Source organism: Eurosta solidaginis, chromosome 4 (assembly GCF_040869045.1).
Source record: "Eurosta solidaginis isolate ZX-2024a chromosome 4, ASM4086904v1, whole genome shotgun sequence".
NCBI lineage: Eukaryota > Metazoa > Arthropoda > Insecta > Diptera > Tephritidae > Eurosta > Eurosta solidaginis.
This window is the reverse complement of record NC_090322.1, coordinates 242734944-242759429: the sequence shown is the minus strand read 5'-3', so window position 1 is coordinate 242759429 and position 24486 is coordinate 242734944. Positions and strand designations below refer to the sequence as shown.

General features: G+C 35.8%; 1 protein-coding gene across 1 annotated transcript in view; it reads right to left on the bottom strand.

The window, feature by feature from the left end:
• The window catches only part of LOC137251169 (serine/threonine-protein phosphatase 2B catalytic subunit 3-like), a 54863-nt gene that overhangs the window by 29145 nt on the left and 1232 nt on the right, over window positions 1–24486 (bottom strand).

Sequence of the window (24486 nt, the reverse complement as noted above, 5' to 3'; positions counted from 1 at the left end):
AATTTGATTATTCTCCTTTGTTTTTTTAAACACTTTGAATGTCAGCAAAGAAAATTACACATTTAAGTACTCATGTTTGCTGACTCTCGCGCTATACTTCCAACAACTCTGTAATCAGTCTTCGTTCATTTGCTCACGAGATCAAATTTGAGTTCGTTTGCATTGGACCTGCTGTTTTTAAACGGTTTTATTTAGCTTGGATTGACAGGCCAGCCGGCACGAATTTTGTAATTAAAATTTAAGTAACTTCCCGATAAGCTACAAGCTTCAAACTTGGAATATAGTTCAGAACCCGATGACAATCCAATAATAAGAAATAAACTCCGATAGGTGGCGCACGGATCGAAATATTTCAAAAAATCGTATTTGTGGTCTGATTTGGCTCATATTTGGAACACATAATAATACATAAATAGAAAGCGACCTATAAAAAATTGCCGCTAGGTGGCGCAAGGATCGAGATATTAAAAAAATACTCGTATTTGTGGTCCAATTTGGCTCATAATTGTAACGAATATTACATACAGTCCGGTAGAAGTGACATCAAAATACTTTGGCGTTCGAGAACTTAGATTGTAACAAATTGTCAGGAAAGAGTCCTTGTAATAATAAGTCACTAAATGAACTAACCACAATGAGAAATAATAGGCAATTAAGACTAAAAATTTAAAAAAAAAATTTAAGTTAAACGGGTTTATTGAAAACAATACTTACATGAAGTAATAATGACACGCTTTTATTTAATTGTCTGATCAACGCCCTAGATTGACGGGGAATGTGATGATTATTACCTAGGACCTACCTAATTATTTTGTAGCTTTTAGTATTGTTACTACTTAATGTAAGTATTGTTTTCAATAAAACCGTTTAACTTAAATTTTTTTTTTTTAATTATTTTATTTAACACAACAACATCACACATAGCATTTGTATTGGTGTCATTTTTAAATTAATATTTTTGCGCTATATTAAATTTTTTTAAATCTTTTTTAATAACCTGCACTGCTTCTTGAGAAGACATATCGATGCATGTTTATATCTTTGAATTATCGGTTGGCCGTAAAATGGGCGCAAAATTTAAAATTTTTCAATTTATATTAACATTTTTGTACTCAGCGTGCTTTGCACACAGATTATATTAACTTTGATTGGATAACGGTTGCTTGTACAGGTATAAAGGAATCGAGATAGATATAGACTTCCATATATCAAAATCATCAGTATCGAAAAAAAATTGATTGAGCCATGTCCGTCCGTCCGTCTCTCCGTTAATACGATAACTTGAGAAAATATAGAGATATCTTCACCAAATTTGGTACACGAGCTTATCCGAACCCAGAATAGATTGGTACTGAAAATGAGCGAAATCGGATGATAACCACACCCACTTTTTATAGATATAACATTTTGGAAAACACAGAAAACTTGATTATTTAGTAAATAATACACCTAGAATGATGAAATTTGATGTGTGGACTGATATTGGACTTTTGATAAAAATTTGCAAAAAAATTTTTAAAATGGGCCTGGCGCCGCCCACTTGTGATAAAATCAATTTTACAAATGTTATAAATGTTCTAAATTGAATTAAAACATTAAATTGGAAAATACTAAAATTTTTGAAAATGGGTGTGGCACCGCCCTTTTTTTGTCTAAGCAATTTTCAATGTTTCTGGAGCCATAACTCGACGAAAAATTTTGTGTTTAACAGGAAATATTTTCAGTAAAAATGGACTAAATCGGTTAAACCGCCTTCTTTTATATAAAAGATTTTGTAAAAGTGCGTAGATGCAGGTAATAAGCAGTTTTCCTTTTGTGTAATAACTCTTTTTAGTACAATGGCACTTGTGTGTTTATGTTTATTGTTCTGTTATATCTTTGCTTTAAAATAAACAGTAGGAAAATCTCCATATCTAAAGGAAAACTGCATTATCACCCACTCAAGGTCATTGATGTTAGCGTCTGTATCCTTTTTGCTTCTTTTAAACGAAAATTAGTTCAGGATGGAACCATGCATATATACGTATGTATGGGTCCGCAGCCTTGTAACACTATTAAGCACACAAAACAAACAACAACAGCATTTCAAGTGTACAGCTGGGTATGTAATGTTCGATTTCACCCGAACTTGGACTCCCTTACTTGTTTTATGTTATAGTTACCTTAAAAGTTGCTTAGGTATGTACATCTGTTCACTATATATATCATATCTTATACAGCCGATTATGTGGATATTATTGTTCAGCCCCATTCATGAAAGGTATGAAGTCTGCGGCACAGCCGAAGACACTCCCGTCCTTACTTGTTTTTTTACTTCTCGAACGAATTAGTTTTTCCCGATTGTAAAGTTCAAAAATCTGTATAATAAGAAACATATTGGTGTATTTCTTATGTACATGGCGTTATCCCTTCCGTATGACTTTGTTGGCTTAAATTTTGACCAATAACAATTATTTGCAATCCTTGCCAAATAAACAGATATTTCGTGGTACGTGTGGTATGAGTGACATTCTACGCCAATGAATGCAAGTTTTAGGTAATCTCCAACGTAACGTTATTGCAAATAAAAAACTTTGAATTATTTTGTTTTAAAATGTAATCTATTCACATCGTTCGTACAACAACACAAACAATATTCTATTACATACTTCTTTTCGCGAAGCAGCATTACAACAGAGTTAAATGTCGTATAAAAATGGCATTCGATTGATGATATACAAAATTCTATGTATTTTCTTACGTACATATATGTACGTATATTATTGATATGTAGGAAAATATGTTTGCACATGTACACGTTTGAACTATAATTATTTTTGTACACATGTAAGTAAGAAGAAGCACAAAGTTATCTGTGAATCTGTGAAACTAATGCACGGTTTAATAGATACTATAAATGTGTAGTCAGACTAGAAAGTATGTATGTATGTATATTGTGTGTGTGTGGGTGTTTGAGTTTATGTACATTGTATGTATGCGTACTAACACCTTATTGTTTAGCGTTAGCATCAACACCTGCATTCTGAGATTTGTTTTTAAATTTTAAGTACTTTTCGTTTTATTTTTCTTTTATGTTTTGCACAGAATTGGTCACCGGTTTGGCATTTCCTAAGTTTTCTAGTTCGTCTGAAAGTGATGAACACATGTGTACCCCATAATATTAAAATAGCCAAATTAGCTAAAAGAGGTCATTATACTAAAAAAAAAAAAGATTTAATTTTAGTGCGAAAAACATGTTGAGAATTTGCTTAATGGGGAAAGACAAAGAAGAAGGAGAGGTAGAACGAGGTGAAGAGCAAGAGGCGGAGGTAAAGGGAGAAGTAGGAGGTGTAGGTGAGGAATGATAAGGATGGGGGGAAAAAAAGGGGGAGAAAAAGGAAGAGGAATTGTAGAAACGGACGAGAGGAAGGGGAGAGGCGGGCGAGGTAAAGATGCAGGTAAACTCAGAGGTGAAGATAGATACAGAGGTTTAGGTAGAGATAGGGGGAGATGGATATAGACATAGAGGTGGAGTTGGATAAAGATAGAGATAGTCAAAGACATAGAGATCAATACTGATAGAGTTGGAAGTAGAGATAGAGATGGAGACGCCGTCATAATGACTTTCCGGTCAACGTCACATTCGTTTCCATCCCGTCTAAACCTTGGAAGACCTTGGGGGGCGACCACGCTTAGAAAAATTATGTTCTAATTGAAAACCTTGTTTCTAAAATTTTGATGTTCCTTTGCCCGGGATGTGAACCCAGGATAGTCGGTGTGGTAGGAGGAGCACGCTACCACTTCGGCCGCCATTATCGGAAATAGGGATTCCAAATATTATACAGTTTATAAACAACTCGAGTTCAGATGAGTTTTAAAAACAGCTTTCCATAAGCCTAGTTGCATCTATCCGCGGTGTGGACGCATGATCGCAATTAGCTTGGTTTGATTGAGCCACTTGATGGCAGTACGCTGACATAACGTCCAAAACATTAAACATATTGTGCAATCCATATACTAACTTTCTTTAAACCAAAGTAAATGTAACCTAAAAAACAAATTTATTTTTGTAAAATCAAAATACAAATTTAACTGAATATCTAGGTGACCGCAAACAGCACTTATTTCCAATTACTTCTCGCTATCCGATTTGGTAACAAAAAAAAAAAAACACAAGTAAGGACGGGACTGTCTTCGGCTGTGCCGAAGACTTCATACCTTTCATGAATGGGGCTGAACAATAATCTTATCCCATTCGTAATCTCCAAATAATCGGATGTATAAGATAAGAAATATATAGTGAACAGATGTACATACCTAAACGATTTTAAGATAAATATAAAAAAATGGCAAAAAACCCCCTTATCTTACATATATCTCCGATCAAAGTGATTTTTTCAAGAAATTTTCTACGATATGAAAAATATATATCACCGGGTTTCACGTTTATACTTTCTAAATTAAGGGAGAAATGGCCAAAAATCTTTCTATTTGAACGATCGGTTGTATGGGATATAACTATATATAGCTCCGATCAAAGTGATTTTTTCAGGATATCTTCTATGATATAGTAGAATATATATCACCGAGTTTCACGTTTATACTTTCTAAATTGCGGCAGGAATGACCACAATCGTCTTATCTGAACGATCGGTTATATGGGAGATATATGTTATAGTGGTCCGATCCTAACGGTTCCGACAAATGTCTAATATAATACAAAAATACATCCTTGTGCCAAATTTCATTGAGATATCTCAAAATTTGAGAGACTAGTTTGCGTTCAAACAGACAGACGGACGGACAGACAGACGGACATGGCTAACTCAGTTCGTCGCCCTGATCAATTCGGTTTACTTAATGGTGAGTCTATCTTCTATATTTCTCAACGTTACAAACATCGGGCCAAAGTTAATATACCATTTCATGTTCATGAAAGGTATAAAAACAAAAAAGTGCTGCGACAACTTAAATGTATGTATGCTGTATTTGTTGCTGTTGCTGCAATGCAAATGAAAATAAGAAAAAAGTTAGAAACAACAACTTGCCAACATTTGGTGCTTAAGAGGTGCATCAAAAGGTGGCTGAACATTGTGCCAGAAATACAAAAAACTATGCGTATGCATGAAAGGCAAAGCAATTGACCGAAAGCAGGTAGGCAAAATCAAGCAACCAGACATTTTGTCTAATTTTATCGTTTGTGAAGTAAAGGTGTTGTTGCTGTTCCACTGTTGCACGATGCGATGCCCATCGCTGCTGTCAACGTTGGATTTCCGATGCATGGATGTGGGTACGTTTGTAAATTTGTGAAAATTCTGCAGCCACTTGTCGGATATTGAGTTATATACAAGCATGTTTAGTTATGTATATAAAAAAAGTTTGTACTAAGTAATACCCAGCAAAAAATGGTAGAAGTGGTTGTTGGCAATAACGTCGCCCGCTTCCCAGAAGCATGAATGTGCAAAAATGTAAATGTTGGGAAATCGAGTTTTAAGTTTATTGCTCCCTCAAAATTAGAAGAATTAGTTTCTAGTGTAAAAATGTACTTTTATATTATACTCGCACTATGCTCTTTCAACTGAGATAATTGTTCTGCTCGCATCCCTGCTATTCTACTAGATTTGTTATATTCATTTTTCTGGCACAAAAAAAATTTATAAGGCTGATCTAATTTTTTGTTAACACATCTATACAAAAAAAATTAAAATTAGCGGGATCAGGTAAATTGGCTCATACTTTCTATGCATTTTGATGCGGTGAATCCAAATACGCTATAAGAATTGGCCCAAGTGGTCATGGTATGGCCTTAACCTCAAAACACGTAAAAAAAAATCACTGCAGATTGATTTGTAAATAATGTTAGGGCCAGCCAAGACCTACTAGGCCAATTCTGTTGGCGGATTGGGATTCGGAGCATCACAGTACTTGGGAAAACATTCGCGGCTGTGACTTATCGAAAGAATGTATATAAATGAAAAAAAAATTTAACACTCTCAATTCAATTTTAATTATTGCGAACTTAGAACTAGTTCTTATTTTCATCAGAGTCAGAATTTTCTGAAATGTTGGGTTCGAATAAACCGTTGACCCTTTGGATTTTTATAATAAGAACGATATTCTTGGTATAACCAGTTTTTCATACATTTTGTCTTTTAGTTCTGATTCGGCAAGAGGCAACGGTTTCCAATAAACCGGTTTGCCTTCAATTAAACAACGGCCTTTTCTCGGATATTCAGCTATTAAAAATTCTTCATCGGTATACTTTTTTTTTTTGAAAAATACATTATACAGCTCATCTTTTGTGTATCTCAACTAGCTTATCTATCGCATGAGTAGTTTTATAGCTCCCTGGGTAAAATAATTATAAATAAAAAAATCGTCATACAATTGTATGTGAACCTCGAAAAGTTTTGGTGAGTTGCGAGCTCCTCTAATAATTTGTGCCCAACCTTCAGGCACGTATACCGGAACATTCGAACATACGAATGTGTGCTGTTCTTACTTTTTTCCAAAAATTGTTGAGCCATATCAACGAATGTGTCATACAAACAGGAAAATCATTACCTTGTTGCCAGCCAGAAATTTTTTTATTCTAAATAAGGTCTTAAAGACCGTAATAAACAAACAAAAAAAAACTATGCTATTCGTGCTATTCGTGAAAATGGGTTGGGCTCCCTGTGCGTAGGAAGCTCTAGATTTAAGTAAAACCTGGGTAATCTAAAGAGTAATACAAGGAGGCCTATAACACAAACTCGGAAAAATTGCACATTCATGCTTCTTGTTAGTGGGCGACGATAAGGAATAAGACATACGAAGCATTCAAAGTTGCCAAGACACATAATATAGAGAACTGTGATCAGTTGCAGGTTGCACAAGCTGAAAAAAAAAAAAACTTTAAAAGTTGACCTTTTTTATAAACGTCACAACTAATAGATAAAAATTTTATTTTATTATAACAGTCAAATAATAATAGTTAAAAGTCTATTTTTATTATAAAATTCACAAATAATAATGCATAATTGACGTTTTTTATAAAAGTCAAAAATAATAGTTAAAATTTGACTTTTAAGACAAAGGGCACAACTTTTTTTGTTTGAATTTTTATAATTAGAGATAACTCGGAAACGAAAGACGAGAAAGTTCAGCACACACAAAACATTTACGCAGTAATACTTTCTCACATAAAATAAAAGACCATTTAGTGCCTATGTGAATATCAAGCAAAAGGTTATTTGCCATGTATTTAAAAAAATAAAAATCGGGTTGCTACCCATTTGTGATTGTTTTCGTGAATATTTTTATTGGTAATTTTAGAAAATATTTCCGTATCACTCCAGGGTTATTTCGGGTTAATTTTCATATTGTTTTTGGTATCTTATTGAAATAGTTTCGGGATTATTTCTAGATAAGTTTCGATATTACTTTGGGATTATTTCGGGATTGTACCCGAAACTATTTCGGGATCATGCCAGGACTGTCTCGAATTTTTTTTTTTTTGTTTGATCATTTCAGTAGTTCGTCGGTATAAATTCTTGGCTATTTCGGTGCCAATTTATGGCATTAAGGGAGTTTTAGGAACCATTTCAGAATACTTTCAGAACTGTTGTTTGGCCACTTCCGAACCTTTTGGGGACTCTTTCGGGACTATTTTGGCGATCATTTCGGCTGCTTCGGGATCACTGTAGTATCACTTCAATTCTCTTCGGAACTGTTTCGAGATCACTCGGACTTCTTTTCAGGAATATAAAAAATAAATATACCACATAATGTGATATAATTTTGTGAATTTATATCTTCTATATTACATGTCAGAGCACTCTGAAATTTTTCTAGAAGACATACATACGTACATACTGATCGCTTTTGGGTTCGTTTTAATATAAGTAGGCACAGTTGCTCCAAACTTAATGGGTTATGTCTTTTGATACGGATGTCTCAACGAGTTGAAATGCTCATTTAATGTGATAAATTACAACTCGGTAATAAATCTACCGGTAAATTGCATTGTTAATAGCCATTGACGATTCTCAATTTTAACAACCATATTACGTTATAAGTTATCCAAAACTTAAAAAAGATTAGTTCAGATCTAAGATAATTTTTAAAAAACCACACCAGTAAAAGTCAAATTTTAATTATTATTCTTGATTTTTATAATAGAAGTCAAAAAATAACTGTTAAAATTTGACTTTTAGCGAGAGCAATTCACCACATCAACAATTTCGTATGTCAGGGTCGGATTTAAATCGGAACGACCTAACCCTTTTTCCACTTTGTTTATCTTCCAACGTCATCAATTGAGAATAAAGAGGTATAAAGGGGTATATTGCATGCATTTAGCATACCTTACACATTTTATGGCTTGTTATAAATATATTTGGGCAACTTACAAGGTCTCCTATTCGACGTATGTGCTATGTTTCAATCAAGTTTTATATTGGAAACCATGGAAACAACTAAAATCTTAAAATTTTACATGAATACAATTGGCCAATTGATATAAGCATTATATAAGGTGAACTTATTTTGAGTGGACATCTTCAAATATGCATTCTATATTTCTAGCACCTATTTATATATGCAAACATCTCGCCTGTTTGCCACTGGCGCCTTAATGCAGAGTCAAGAGGAGACGAAACAACTCTGTTGGGTGAGGGCGTGTTAGGCTGTGGCGTATGACAGTATTTCGGTTATGGTAGGTATTGTGTCGGTGGTTGTTATTATGTGCACGTACTTTGTCACTGAGGCACACATTTATTTTTAAAAAGAATAACAAAAGCCGTTGGCACGTTGTTAAACAGCAAACGACATATATATTTACATATATATGTACGTATGTATTTAAAAAAAAGCAATATTGTTGCTAATATTTTGCAATAGATTGACAAAAGTACATGGGGCACTCACTATTGCTGAGCTGAAGTCAATATTTCAAAATGACTCTTTAGGCATTTAATTAAGGAAATAACAATGTAGGCAAAGACACTTTGAAACTTACAGCAATGTCGAGACATGTACCTATGAAACTTTACATTTGGATATGTAAATACCTAAATATCTAAATATGATAGGGAAAAAACTTGTTTCAATATTTGCTTGAACAAAAACTATTGTTATTTTTTAGGTGACAAACGTATATTATTGCTTGGGTCAAAGTAGCTTAAAATAATCATATTTTATGAAAAAAACAAAAGCCCGAAATCTGCCCAAGTCAAGGTTTGTTCAGATAGTTTTTAAATTTGATAAACTGGTTTCTGTGGAAAGCATTAATATGTACTTATGCACGTATGTATGTGTGTAGCTGAATTTCTGTTCCAAAAAAGCTTATTTTTTTGAATATTTTATGAAAAAAAAATATGCAAACAAGTGAGTACAAGTGTGGATCATAAATGCCCAAATCTACAGATTTTCATAAAATTTAGGAAGTAATTACATATAACAATTCTTTCCTTCTCAAATATATTATTGATGAGCTAATTTTATAATGGTGCCTTAATTTGGTGGGGTGACATAAGGTAAATAGCCAAAAGGTCAATTGGCTTTATGACTACTTCAGATGGCCATAAGAACAATCGACCTCATGACCACTTTAAATTACCACTTCAAATAGATTAGATCAATTGACTTTGATGACCTTTCTTAATTTGGCCTTATGGTCAATTATGAAATTTCTGTTTGACCTTATTACTATTTTGGGACACCCCCAGCGGGTCAGGGGGCTTAGAACACAGCCGCGACAGGTATGCTTGTCGTAAGAGGCGACTAAAATACCCAAATGATCCATGGGTTGTGTAGCGCAACCCTTTCAAGGTGTTGCCTTCGCAATTTATATCTTCTACAAACCAACTGTCAACCTCACCTACCCGTGGCGAATACTATTTCTTTAGCAGCCGAGGCGTTGGTGAAAAGTAGCGCCGCAGGCAAAAATTTAGAATACAAAATCGTGGGATTTTTTATTCCACATTTTCACTAACTTTCATAAAAATTTTATATAAAATTTATTTAAAGAAATCCACGCTGTACCAGTTCTAAATCCGATTTTTTTACTTATATGAGACCGGAGTATAAATAAGAGCGTTTCTCCAAACCTTCGATTGAATAACTTTTTCTTATCTCAGTGTAAGCCTTCAGCAGTTTTTTCTCCGATATTTCACTAGAATATGACCAAAATATAGAAGAAGGAGCGCCATATCCGAAAAGTCGACTGAACAAAGATATAGCGAAAACAATAACACATTCTTTATATTTATATTATACGTGGAGAAGCGAAACAAGACAGTTGACCTTGTGGCTACTTGAGAAATAGAGGGTTGACTTTATGACCATTTTGGAAATGCAGGGTAATCATAATTTGAATATTTTTAACATTGTAACCATTTGAAATACGATGTTGACTATTTCATATTTTCTTAACTTCAATTGACTTTGTGGCCAAAAGATATATTGACATTATGCCACCCTTCCTCAAATTTTGACGTAGTACAATAAAACCTTACATCTTACCATGCCTACAATCAATTTGTGAAGTCTTAGCTGCTTTTAAATTCAAAAATCTTTTTTTACTAAGGTAGTGGCATGCTCCCCAATTCGCCGTGCAACGCAAACTATGAAAACTTTATCGGTGGATAATGTAAAAGTAAAAAAGCAGAGTAGACTACTCTCGCTAAGATTGCTTTACCCATTATGATCCGACATACACACTTCAAGAAATAAATTATTAAATGTGTGCACTGTGTGTCTTTTGTGTCTTTTCGGAACAGTCCTTATCTAGTGTCTGTTTTCTGCTTTAGCCAAATTTTTGCAAAACATTCATCAAAACTTGAAAGTGACCTATGAAAAGAGAACAAACCCTGCAGCGAAACGCACTTCCAACTAGCGCAGAACTATCTCATTAATAGAAAGTAGTAGGTCTAGTTCTGTCCCATCGCAGTGCTTTCAAGTGACACTTTTAATATTGTGATGTCCTACGAAATTGCAATTGCCCGTTTTGTAGACTGATTCAGTTCTAGGGGTTTTTGAAATAGTAGCTGCCTTTTAGTAATTAATTTAAATTTATGTAGCTCAGGCTTAATCGCTGTTGGTACAAGTATGCCTACAAACTGTCCCGATCTGCATCCGATTAGCCCCAGTTCGGAGATAGTCATTAAACCTCTTGGGCGAAATTGGTGATTTGCGTGACTGTCTCCATAATTCGCTGCAAGGAACTAAAACCATATTTTTTGTAGATCTTAAGCAGGTTTAGACAGCATGAAAAGGGGCTGGCTATATGCCACTACTTTCTATTTTGTTAAAAATTTTGTTTGAGTAAAATTTTCTGAGATAATGGTTTCTACAGAAAAAAAATTTAAATCTCAGCTTTTCGAGCCGGTATTACACAGAAATCAAAGATGTTTTTTTTTATTTTTCTCCACGCCAATAGTATGCCCCATGCATACATATTTACTATCAATACTACAAATACTTACGATATGCATACATGATATGAAACGAACATTAGCCCGTTCCTGTTATTTTTCCTTTTTCATTTTAAACCGCCTCAAATGTTTTGTTGTTTTTAAATTCTACGCTTAAATACGAAGACTATTCAAATATTTAAAATGCATATAAGAGGTATCTGTAAAACTCAAGATTCGAAATAAAATTGAAAGTTTTGGATTACACTGGATTATTGAGAACTAGACCTTTTCCAATTGTATTTGAAAAAAGGACAAATGTAATTTGAGAAATGAGCAAAGGAGAAAGATGAAAAGGTAAATGTATTTGAGAAAAGGGTTGTTTGAAAAATGGGCAAAGGTTTTTGAGAAATGGGCAAATGTATTTCAGAACAAATCAAAAATATTAAAATACTTTTCTCAACTACATTTGCCCTTTTTTGAAATATTTTTGGTATTTTCTCAATTTCATTTGCCTATTTCTCAAATACATTTACCCTTTTGTCAAATACATTTGCCCTTTCCCCAAATGCAGTTCGAAATGGTTTAGAACAACTTTAATGGTTCTTTTACAGTTAGTTAGTTGGAGTTCTGGAAAATGTATTTCAAAGTTAGTGGAATATCAGACAATTTTTCAAAAATCCCGATATGACCGAATCCCGACACGTCTAAATTCCTACACGACCAAATCCCGGGCTTAAATCCTGACAAATTGTAAATTGCATCTCTCTCAACAACACTCACTGCACAACAACATTTACCACATCCAACACCAAACACCCGATTCACAGTATTTTTGCGCAGAACGTCTTTCTGCGTAGGCGTACTGTGTAATAACGAAATTTTCGTAAATTTGTGTGGATTGTGTCTTTTCGGGATTTCTAAAAATGGTCGCTACTATGAATTTTCGGGATCCTGAAATTTGCGATTATGAGGTGCACCCCTGGCTTGAAAAAAGGACTCTTGTTGGATATAATATTGTTACGAATTTACTGAAATTCCGCTTATTTGCAACCTTCTACTAACGTTCGAACCACTAAACTGTTAAATAATGCACTATTAAATAATGCAAAATGGCCTTTATTCAAGTACTTCACAATACTACTACTTCTCGACAGATAGCGTGATTAAATTAAACTCAATCTGATTCTCAGCTTTACCTCCTTTTATACTCTGTGATTTCTCGTTCGCATACTTCTAGGCGTTTCTATTTCTAGAATTTACTTCTCGTTTACAAGCTATAAATTTCTCAGCTATAACTACAGATGAACGATTTTATAGCTTCTCTCATAGCCCATGCGCGTGTATATGTGGGTGATACTTGCACAAATGATTGCATACTTTTCGGAGTATCTCAGATATATGCATGTGTTTGTGCGTTGCTCTCCGCTACTTGTATGGACATATGTGTAGACATAATGATTGATTCGTTTATGTAGATACAAGTGACTGCCTGCTTTATTGTTGTTGTGGCTTCATTTACTTAGCATCAGACTAGTGATGTGAGTATCACTTAGTGTCACTAATATTCGTCACAATATATATTAACATTTTTAATTTTTTTTTAATTTTAATTGTTTTAAAACCTGCTGTTTTTAAACTATTTATTCGAAGTGCGTCCGAAATAAACTAATGGGTCGATATGAGAATGTGTCAACTTATGAAAAAGGCGGTTTGTTTGGCCTTTCAATCCAGTTTTAAGGAGTCTATTCGAAGTTATGGGTATGAAGTGCTCCTATTATTGGTGAGCCCCTATAACATGTGTAAACCACGAGAAAAAATGCTTTAAAGCTCTGATAATACTCAAAAGAAACATAAAGAATCTTTGACATTAAAAATTGAACAAATTTGCCCACCTGCTTTTTTTTCTTCAACGGTCTAATCAACATACGCTGGTAAAACATTTTTAATATTCGCGTCATGCTTTTCCAAATAATTTCATTTTTTGCATAGCTGTAGCAGTGTTATTAGTTCCATATACAGAGAGGGTTATGTATTTAACACCAAAAATATTTCCCTTCTTGGGTGGAGCTGTGACATTTTATTAAAATGAAAGTTGCAGTGAGGCAGATTTTGCTATTGGAATTCAAAGCCGATATAGGTCCAAGACGTTGGATTAAAACTATGGGGCATAAGTCATAGTAAAACTTTATTTTGACTGTGAACAAGGCGTACTTTCAACTGAGTAGACAATGTAATAAGCAAAGCCCTCCCTCCCTTATCTCTTATCAGACACGACCATTACGCTGTGCGAACTTTTGTTAGTCCGCTTCGTCTAAAAATTGGTGATACTTCGGGGGAATTTAAAACTTTTCAATTTGAACCTTCTGTAAATTTTTTCTCAGTAAAAAGTAAGTTTTCGCTACTTCGAAACTTAACACTTTTGAGTAATTTAATTTATGTAAACGATCCTAAATGTGCTAATGTTTCAACACTATTTTTAGTAGCCGAATGTAGCAGCAACATTGTGTCGGCAGCGGCGCAGTAAAAGTTTGAAAAAAATAATAATAATAATAGGTAAATAAAAAGAAAATCACTTGTGTATTGCTTTGTTTTAAAAATTTCACAAGTATTTTAGTTTAGTTTTCGAAAATGTGTAACATGTTGTTGTTCTTGCTTTCTTTTTTGGTGTTGTGTTCAATTATTTTACGATACGCTTTGCTTGCTTTCCGTTGGCCAATGCCTATGTACAGCGGCACAATTGTTTTCTTGCCAAATTTTTTTTAGCACATTTATATGCGAATGTGTGTTTTTATGAGTATGTAGTACATTAGAGAAGCGAGCCTTTTGGTTGCATGCAAATTTCAAACGTTTGAGCCATTGAGTAAAGTTTACAATGGTTTGAGCCCAACATTAGTCGCAAGTAAAAAGAAAGTCAAATTGATTCTAAAAGCGGATAAAATATCTAACGTCACTCCCAAAAACCAGGCTAATCCCGTTTCTTTTAAAAACTTTGGAACGCCTGATTGACCTTTACGTAAGGAGCAATATTTCTTGGGGGCGATTTGTGGCATCTCAACACGTCTATTAAAAGCGCAGCTCTACAGAAACAGCTCTTCATTCGGTTGTCAAACTTAAAGAGGAGTCTCTCCAGCACCTGGAGTTTCTGCTGGGTGCCTTTCTTAACATAGAAGGAGCCTTAAAAGAACATTGTCCTACTCTCTCAATAATGGGAGTCCAATCGACAAGTTCATCAGCGGATTTTGTAGAGATGATAAGTTGTTGGCCACATGAGGGGAGGGGTCCTTTCTCCCAATTTCTAATCGTGATAATGAAATACTTGCTTCAGGATCTGGTCTGAATCATGAGAGTACTTCTGAGGCCGTCTGACAGGATTAAGTACCATGGGATAATTCTTGACGGCAGTCTGTTATGAAATGTGGAGGATAGAGCTAGAAACGCTTCGACTGCCTTCTACTGCCATCGAGTCCAACCGGCAAACTCTGGGGGCTCTATACAAGGGCGGTACATGACTGCACTATACGACGGTCAAGCCCGTGCTCTTCTACAGCGTTATAGTCTGGTGGAAAGCACCCAGTTGACATCGTGCATTCTGACCAACTTTGACTTCATCCCTCTCAGGACACATAGTAGCTATGTGCCGGCTTCCGCTCGTGTTGCTACATTCACCACTCACATTGACTCAAGCGATGAATGGAGTGGCGGAATGAATATGGGATGTGTATTTGGTCAACCTGTTTACGGAATGATTCAAGTTGAACTGCAGCGTCTTCCACGCGGAGGAGCCCGCTATAAAGAATGGAATTGTTAGAGACTTTAATATCTACTCTAATAAGCTCTGCCAGGTCTGTGAGGAATTACTTCCCCTCACTTGCGGTGACATCGTACTACTTTTTGATAAGAATTATGCCAGGGCAAATGATATTTCTTGCAACTGTCAGGCTGATTCTTTGGCCCGGGCAGGCACGGCTGAATTGAAGCCAGTTTCGCCGTTAGGTGTGTTAACACAACGGGCCAACATAAAAGTGTCCAAGTAAGCTGTTCCTTTAATGGACACCGCATTCATATCTGCGCACTGTACGGGTTATGTGATTAACCATGAGATGGTGATTTTGTCACACATGTGTGCCTATCAAACAATAAGCAGTATTGTTTTTGTGGAGTATTTCGAGGGCGTTCCATGTTCCCAAACCATTTCGAAAATGCCTTAAGTATCATACAGAGACTATTTCGGATCATCGTGTGAATATTTCTGGAAAATTTCGGATAATCATATCTGGGGACTATCTATCATTTCGGGAAAGTTTTCGGGGCTATTTCGAATTCATTTTGGCACTATCTCCGAATCGGCATAAATGAAAAAAAAAATAAAGTAACTATTGTTTACTCTTAATGATATTTCAACTGGCGTGCTTGTTAATTAAAATTTAGAGTAAATAGATTGTTTTTTTTTTCAATCAACGTCGCAATATATATACCAATTAGTGAAGAGAGAGAAACAAATAAAAATATTTCCTCGATTGGCCAAGAAATTCCAACAATACAAAAGTAGATTCCCTTGACTTACTCACAAGTACCCCTTGGAGCCTAATACAACGTTCACTGCTATAGAGATTTAATTTTGCCATTGAAAATACTTCATTAAAAACATTGACATAATTTTTTGTTGGGAAGTGTCGTAAGTAAATACATGTTTATGTGTTTTAGCTAATTGCCTAAGTACCCAACCTGCTGTGTACATACCACCTTTCTAGGTAATTTTAATTTTTATTTATTTTTTATTATTTTTTATTACACTCATGCATGCATAAGTATTTATGAATGTGTGCATGCCCGCCAACAAATATGCAACTCATACATATCTAATATCGTTTGATCAAAAGCTTGCAACATAATGACTAACATTTGTGCCAATATCGATATTTCTTTTTACCCCCCAGCGGATTAGAATATACCCACGGCAGGTATGCCTGTCGTAAAAGGCGACTAAAATAGTAAATTGATTCAAGGGGTTGTGTAGCGCAACCCTTTCAATGGGTTGACAGCGCAAAATATAGCTTCTCCAACCCACCACCTACCCGTAGCGATTCCTGTTTCCTTAACAGCCGAGGCTCTGGCGACCCCAAGTTCCTTATGGATCTAGGGGTGCGAGGGCGGGATGGTCTAGAAGGTTTCAAGTGGTCATACCAAATCGTTTCCGAGATGGTCGGAAGGAGCATCAACATCGATAACACTCCCCAAGGCTTTCGGGGAGTATCCTTATCGCTACAACAACAACCTGTAATTATTTGAGTTGGTGAATTTATTAACTTTTTGGATATTTTTTTTTTGTGTGTTAGACATGTTTTGTACTTTTTTGTCTCCAAACTAAATTTGGGATATCTTTTTTTTTTGGGATTTGGGATTAATGGCAGTGGCTCCATGACTATAGTCTATAGTGTCAGATACAAAATCGAAATAAGCTTTTTGTTCAATTAAGTATTTTAATTGCAGTATGTCAGGCACAGGTTCATAAGTTTTTTTTTCCATTTATATGTATTCAAATATATTTGTCGTAAAACTTGGTTTTTAAATGGCACCACGCCAGGCACAAAATCAGTAATATGTTCTTCCGTTATTCACAGTAGCTCCAGTTCCACCACTTAGTCTTCTTATCAAACTCCGTTTTAATTGATTACAAAAACTTTTATTTCGCACACAACTTTTTACCACTTCAAGTAGGTAGGACAAAAGCAATCCTTAAGAAAAGCTTAGGGATGTTTTGCCCTTCCCAACTTCGCAAGTTCACAAACAATGAGTGCAACGCCATCCCTCAAGCCTGTTTTTTGTATACAGCTTGACCAAATTAACCCTAATAATATTTTTGGTCAAGCTGTGGGTAGCTGGTCCTTCCCTGTTGAACTCCAAAATCAAACTGATATATGTACGTCGATTTGTAAGGATGAAAGGTAACCGATATCGCGCCATAGTTTTTTCGATAGGATTTGTGCTCAGGCAAAAAAAGTTCCACAACGCATACCCAAAAAAAAATAATTTTCGAGGCTGCGAAAAAAAAATGGCGAAAGGGTAAATTTTTCGACCAAAACACGCCCTCCCCAAAGCCCAAAAATATTTTTTTTTTTTCAAAAAACTGTTATCGCCAACGTTTTTATAACAGTTTTTTGAATAAAATATTTTTTGGGCTTTGGGGAGTGTTTTGGTCGAAAAATTTACCCTTTCGCCATTTTTTTTTTTCGCAGGTTCGAAAATTATTTTTTTGGGTATGCGTAGTGGAACTTTTTTTTCCTGAGCCCAAATCCTATCGAAAAATCGATGCCGCGATTTCGGTTAATAAATCGCCCCAGCTTAATACATATACCTGTCGGAGAATCAACTTAACAAAACGAATTCTGGCAATTCTTTTTTTTACGAAATTATAACACTTTTAGGTTAATGCACCAATAACCGCAATAGATATGGTTAAGTAAAAACATGTCATTATGAGTATATCAACTTTGCCAAGGTCTAGATTCGAAAAAATAAAATTTTACTGCTCATCTCAGTTTAAGCGGCCAAAGTTGCAGGATTAAACACTAGTCAGCTTTAACTGTAGTTTAAACTTGCTCTGAAATTGGCCCTTAGTTGCCTGAATTAAAAAATTACTGGCAATGTGTGTATGTATGTAAAAAAATTTCAAATTCTTCTTTTGCTTTGCTTTCCACAAAAGTTGAAAGTTGGCTACTTTTGCATGTCAGATGGCGCTATTTCACGCAAACACATGCAATCTACTCATCTGTCATTACAGGATGCTGCATCAAAAATCGTATGTGTAGGGCATATGAATCTGAAAAATCGGCACAGTATATAGGGCCAGTTAAACATCCTTACCCCTAACGCCATAGTCGTAACCATACCCATATCCATAACCATCTCCATTGTGATTGATTAAATGGTGCCATAACCTTAAACAGCTGACATTTTCATAAAAATGAGGAAAACGCAAAACATTACAAACATATTCCACAAACAATGAGTCTCTTTTTAGTCAAAACGTATCCAAAACAACAAATAAAATATACAAACGTTAATAAATTCACCAACTCAAATATTTTTAGGTTATTGACAGTAGCGGGTTTGAGGGGGGCGAAGGGGCGATCGCCCTCCCCCCAGACTAGATTTTTTTTCCAAAATTTATTCGGAACAAAATTTTTTTCACGAAGTCCCAGACACCCACTATTTATATGCAGTATTTGTATAAATATAATGATGGATATTTGATCGTTACTTTTCATAATGCAGTTTTTGTATGCATGCTTTAATTTTCAAATTTTATAAAATAATATTAGCGCTCAACAGTAAGAATGCTCATGCAAATCAGTCCAATGCTCAGAAATATTTGCGCTGTTGATAACATACTGAATCAAACCTTACTTTATTGAATAAAGTTTATTCAGAATCTTATATGATGGCAATATAAGAGAAGATTTTGTAACTCAAAGAAGATGTTATAAATGGAGAAAAAAATTTACAGGTGTTGCCTTGGCACACATAGTGATTTAATAATTTAGGACTACCCTTCGAAGATTGCGTTGGAATTGGAACGGATGGATGTTCTGTAATGACATCAGAAGTTAAGGGAGCTGTGCAGGAACTTATTAAAATATATAACAACGCTAATCATTGTCCGTGTTTCAACCAGTGTCTTAATAACTCGCTTGCGAAAACGTCGAAAGTTCTTCAAACAAAAGATTGTATTGCGTTGATGAAAAAAATTATCAGTTTTCCAAACAGTCTCCGAAACGTACCATAGTTTTCAAAAAACATCTGCAGGAATCATTAAGTGGACTATGTGAAACGCGCTGGTTTGAAAAATTTGATGGTATAATGCAGTTTGAAGAAAACATCACAAAAATTGTTGCTTCGTTTCAAGAAATTTCTACTTGGCAAGATCAACAACAAGTTCTGAGGCCCGTTCTATGTTGAAATCTATTTGCCAGACAGAGTTCGTGATTTCAATGATTTGTTTGAGCAATGTACTTTCTGTTACACGACCACTAAGCTTACTTTTGCAAACATCGTCAATAGATTTGAATCAAGCTTCGGAAGCATTGAGTGATTGACTTTGCGAACATTAAAATAGACTTGAAGCAGAAAATCATTTGAGTTGAAGTTTGATATTGTCCTCCCACGAATTGCTAAAAAGCAAATACATCGAGCGAAACACACTTCATCTGACGCTGAAGAGTATTATCGAAAAGCAATTTATTACCTCTTCTTGATCATATCATTCTTGATTTACAAGGTAGATTACCTGAGGGTACATTGCAAGTTTTTAATCTTAATTTGCTACTCCCATCGCGAATCATCAAAGATAATACACTGCAAAAAAAAAAAGGATTTGTGTAAAGAGCTTGCCCAAGATCTTGGTAAAGGATACGCATCTCTTATTGGAGGAAATAAAATTAATCTAGATGGAGAGTACGAAGTGTGATCAGAACGCTGGTCTGATAAGCAACACAAAAAATCAATTCCACTATCAGCTGAAAAAGTTTTAAATGATTGCAATGAATATGCGTTTCCATCAATAAATGCTCTTATCAAAATTCTGGCCACGCTTCCAGCTAGCAATGAAAACGTGGTTACGGTCCACAATGTCCGAGAACAGACTCACTGGTCTTGCACTTTTAAATACCCATTTCGATATTGAGATTGATATTGATCATATAATTGAAAGATATGTAAAAAAAGGGAAGCATAGAATTAAATTTACTGTGTAAATATGAACTATGCAGAAGATAAAAATGATGTCAAAAAATTGTATGTACTATTGTTAATTTGAATAACTAAATGAAGCGAAATATGTGTATGAAATTATTAAACGATGTAAAACAAGTAAGGAAGGCTAAGTTCGGGTGTAACCGAACATAACATACTCAGTTGAGAGCTATGGAGACAAAATAAGGAAAATCAATCTGGGGTAACCCTGGAATGTGGTTGTATAACATGTGTATCAAATGAAAGGTATTAAAGAGTATTTTAAGTAGGCCATAGTTCTATGGATGAACGCCATTTAGGGATATCGCCATAAAGGTAGACCAGGGCTGACTCTAGAATTTGTTTGTACGATATGGGTATCAAATGAAAGGTGTTACTGAGCATTTTAAGAGGGAGTGGGCCTTAGGTCTATCGGTGGACGCCTTTTCGAGATGTCCCCATTAAGGTGGACCAGGGGTGTCTGTACGATATGTGCATCAAACGAAAGGTGTTACTGAGCATTTTAAGAGGGAGTGGGCATTAGGTCTATAGGTGGACGCCCTTTCGAGATATCGCCATTAGGGTGGGCCAGGGGTGACTCTAGAATGTTTGTACGATATGGGTATCAAACGAAAGGTGTTACTGAGCATTTTAAGAGGGAGTGGGCATTAGGTCTATAGGTGGACGCCTTTTCGAGATATCGCCATTAGGGTGGGCCAGGGGTGACTCTAGAATGTGTTTGTACGATATGGGTATCAAATGAAAGGTGGTAAGGAGTATTTTAAAAGGGAGTAATCCTTAGTTCTATAGGTGGACGCCTTTTCGAGATATCGCCATAAAGGTGGACCAAGGGTGACTCTAGAATGTTTGTACGATATGGGTATCAAACGAAAGGTGTTACTGAGCATTTTAAGAGGGAGTGGGCATTAGGTCTATAGGTGGACGCCTTTTCGAGATATCGCCATTAGGGTGGGCCAGGGTGACTCTAGAATGTGTTTGTACGATATGGGTATCAAATGAAAGGTGGTAATGAGTATTTTAAAAGGGAGTAATCCTTAGTTCTATAGGTGGACGCCTTTTCGAGATATCGCCATAAAGCTGGACCAAGGGTGACTCTAGAATGTTTGTACGGTATGGGTATCAAACGAAAGGTGTTACTGAGCATTTTAAGAGGGAGTGGGCATTAGGTCTATAGGTGGACGCCTTTTCGAGATATCGCCATTAGGGTGGGCCAGGGTGACTCTAGAATGTGTTTGTACGATATGGGTATCAAATGAAAGGTGGTAATGAGTATTTTAAAAGGGAGTAATCCTTAGTTCTATAGGTGGACGCCTTTTCGAGATATCGCCATTAGGGTGGGCCAGGTGTGACTCTAGAATGTTTGTACGATATGGGTATCAAACGAAAGGTGTTACTGAGCATTTTAAGAGGGAGTGGGCATTAGGTCTATAGGTGGACGCCTTTTCGAGATATCGCCATTAGGGTGGTACAGGGGTGACTCTAGAATGTTTGTACGATATGGGTATCAAACGAAAGGTGTTACTGAGCATTTTAAGAGGGAGTGGACATTAGGTCTATAGGTGGACGCATTTTCGAGATATCGCCATTAGGGTGGGCCAGGGGTGACTCTAGAATGTTTGTACGATATGGGTATCAAACGAAAGGTGTTAATGAGCATTTTAAGAGGGAGTGGACATTAGGTCTATAGGTGGACGCCTTTTCGAGATATCGCCATTAGGGTGGGCCAGGGTGACTCTAGAATGTGTTTGTAAGATATGGGTATCAAATGAAAGGTGGTAATGAGTATTTTAAAAGGGAGTAATCCTTAGTTCTATAGGTGGACGCCTTTTCGAAATATCGCCATTAGGGTGGGCCAGGTGTGACTCTACAATGTTTGTACGATATGGGTATCAAACGAAAGCTGTTACTGAGCATTTTAAGAGGGAGTGGGCATTAGGTCTATAGGTGGACGCCTTTTCGAGATATCGCCATTAGGGTGGGCCAGGGGTGACTCTAGAATGTTTGTACGATATGGGTATCAAACGAAAGGTGTTACTGAGCATTTTAAGAGGGAGGGGGCAATAGGTCTATAGGTGGACGCCTTTTCGAGATATCGCCATTAGGGTGGGACAGGGGTGACTCTGGTATGTTTTTGTACGATATGGATATCAAATTAAAGGTATTAATGAGGGTTTTAAAAGCGAGTGGCCCTTAGATGTATATGTGAAGGCGTTCTCGCGATATCGACCAAAATGTGGACCAGGTGATCCAGAAAATCATCTGTCGGGTACTGCTAATTTATTTATATATGCAATACCACTAACAGTATTCCTGCCAAGATTCCAAGGGCTGTTGATTTCGCCTTGTAGAACTTTTTCATTTTCCTCTACTTAATATGGTAGGTGTCACACCCATTTTACAAAGGTTTTTCCAAAGTTATATTTTGCGTCAATAAACCAATCCAGTTACCATGTTTCATCCCTTTTTTCATGTTTGGTATAGAATTATGGCATTTTTTTCATTTTTCGTAATTTTCGATATCGATAAAGTGGGCGTGGTTATGGTCAGATTTCGCCCATTTTTTATGCCAAGAAAAAGTGAGCTCAGGTAAGTACGTGGGCTAAGTTTAGTAAAGATATATCGGATTTTGCTCAAGTTATTGTGTTAATGGCCGAGCGGAAGGACAGACGGTGGACTGTGTACAAAAACTGGGCGTGGCTTCCACCGATTTCGCCCATTTTCACAGAGAACAGTTACCGTCATAGAATCTATGCTCCTACCAAATTTGAGAAGGATTGGTAAATTTTTGTTCGACTTATGGCAATAAAAGTATTCTAGACAAACTAAATGAAAATGGGCGGAGCCACGCCCATTTTGAAATTTTCTTTTATTTTTGTATTTTGTTGCATCATATCATTACTGGAGTTGAATTTTGACTTAATTTACTTATATACAGTAAAGATATTAAATTTTTTGTTAAAATTTGAATTTAAAAAAAATTTTTTTTAAAAAGTGGGCGTGTTCTTCACCCAATTTTGCTAATTTTTATTTAGCACATATAGAGTAATAGTAGTAACGTTCCTGCCAAATTTCATCATGATATCTTCAACGACTGCCAAATTACAGCTTGCAAAACTTTTAAATTACCTTCTTGTACAAGTGGGCGGTGCCACGCCCATTGCCCAAAATCTTACTAATTTTCTATTCTGCGTCATAAGTTCAACACATCTACCAAGTTTCGTCGCTTTATCTGCCTTTTGTAATGAGTTATCGCACTTTTTCGGTTTTTCGAAATTTTCGATATCGAAAAAGTGGGCGTGGTTATAGTCCGATATCGTTCATTTTAAATAGCGATCTGAGATGAGTGCTCAGGAACCTACATACCAAATTTCATCAAGATACCTCAAAATTTACTCAAGTTATCGTGTTAACGGACGGACGGACGGACGGACGGACGGACGGACGGACGGACGGACGGACGGACGGACGGACGGACGGACGGACGGACATGGCTCAATCAAATTTTTTTTCGATCCTGATTATTTTGATATATGGAAGTCTATATCTATCTCGATTCCTTTATATATGTACAACCAACCGTTATCCAATCAAACTTAATATACTCTGTGAGCTCTGCTCAACTGAGTATAAAAATACTAATAAATTTACCCATAAAAAATAACGTTCTGCTATACGTTTCCCTTGTTGTTTTGTCTTGCATTTTCACGTATAAAGTATCTTGATGTGAACTTTTTTCAAAACACATCAGCTATTGGGAGAAACAATTACTGACTGAAGTCGTCCCCCCCCCCCCCCCCTCCTCAAAAACGCCTGGATCCGCCACTGGTTATGGATATGGCCAAAACCCAAAAACCAATTGGTTGGCTATGATATGGTTATGGCTTATGGGAATCAATGTAATCGATTATTGGTGCCATATCGTAACGCTAAGGTCGTAACCGTATCGTAGCCAACCAATTGGTTTTTGGTTTTTCGCCATAGCCATAACCTTAAAATATTTGAGTTGGTGAATTTAATAACTTTTTGTAGATTTTATTCATTATTTTGTATACGTTATGACTAAGAGACTTATTTTTTTGTGGAATATGTTTGTAATTGTTTGCGTTTTCTTCATATTTATGAAATTTTCACGATTTTTAGGTTAAGGCACCATTAATCGATCACAATGTATCGTACGTTAGGGATACGACTACAGCGATACGACAAACGGCACCAATGACTCCGCTTTTACTTCCTTGCTTCTTTTGATATCGTACAAGATTTTTTGCTGGGTCTTCATTCACTCTCACGCACTCACACATGAACGCAAGTGTAAAGGACCATAAAAGTATTACATACTTTACCAACAAATTATAAAATT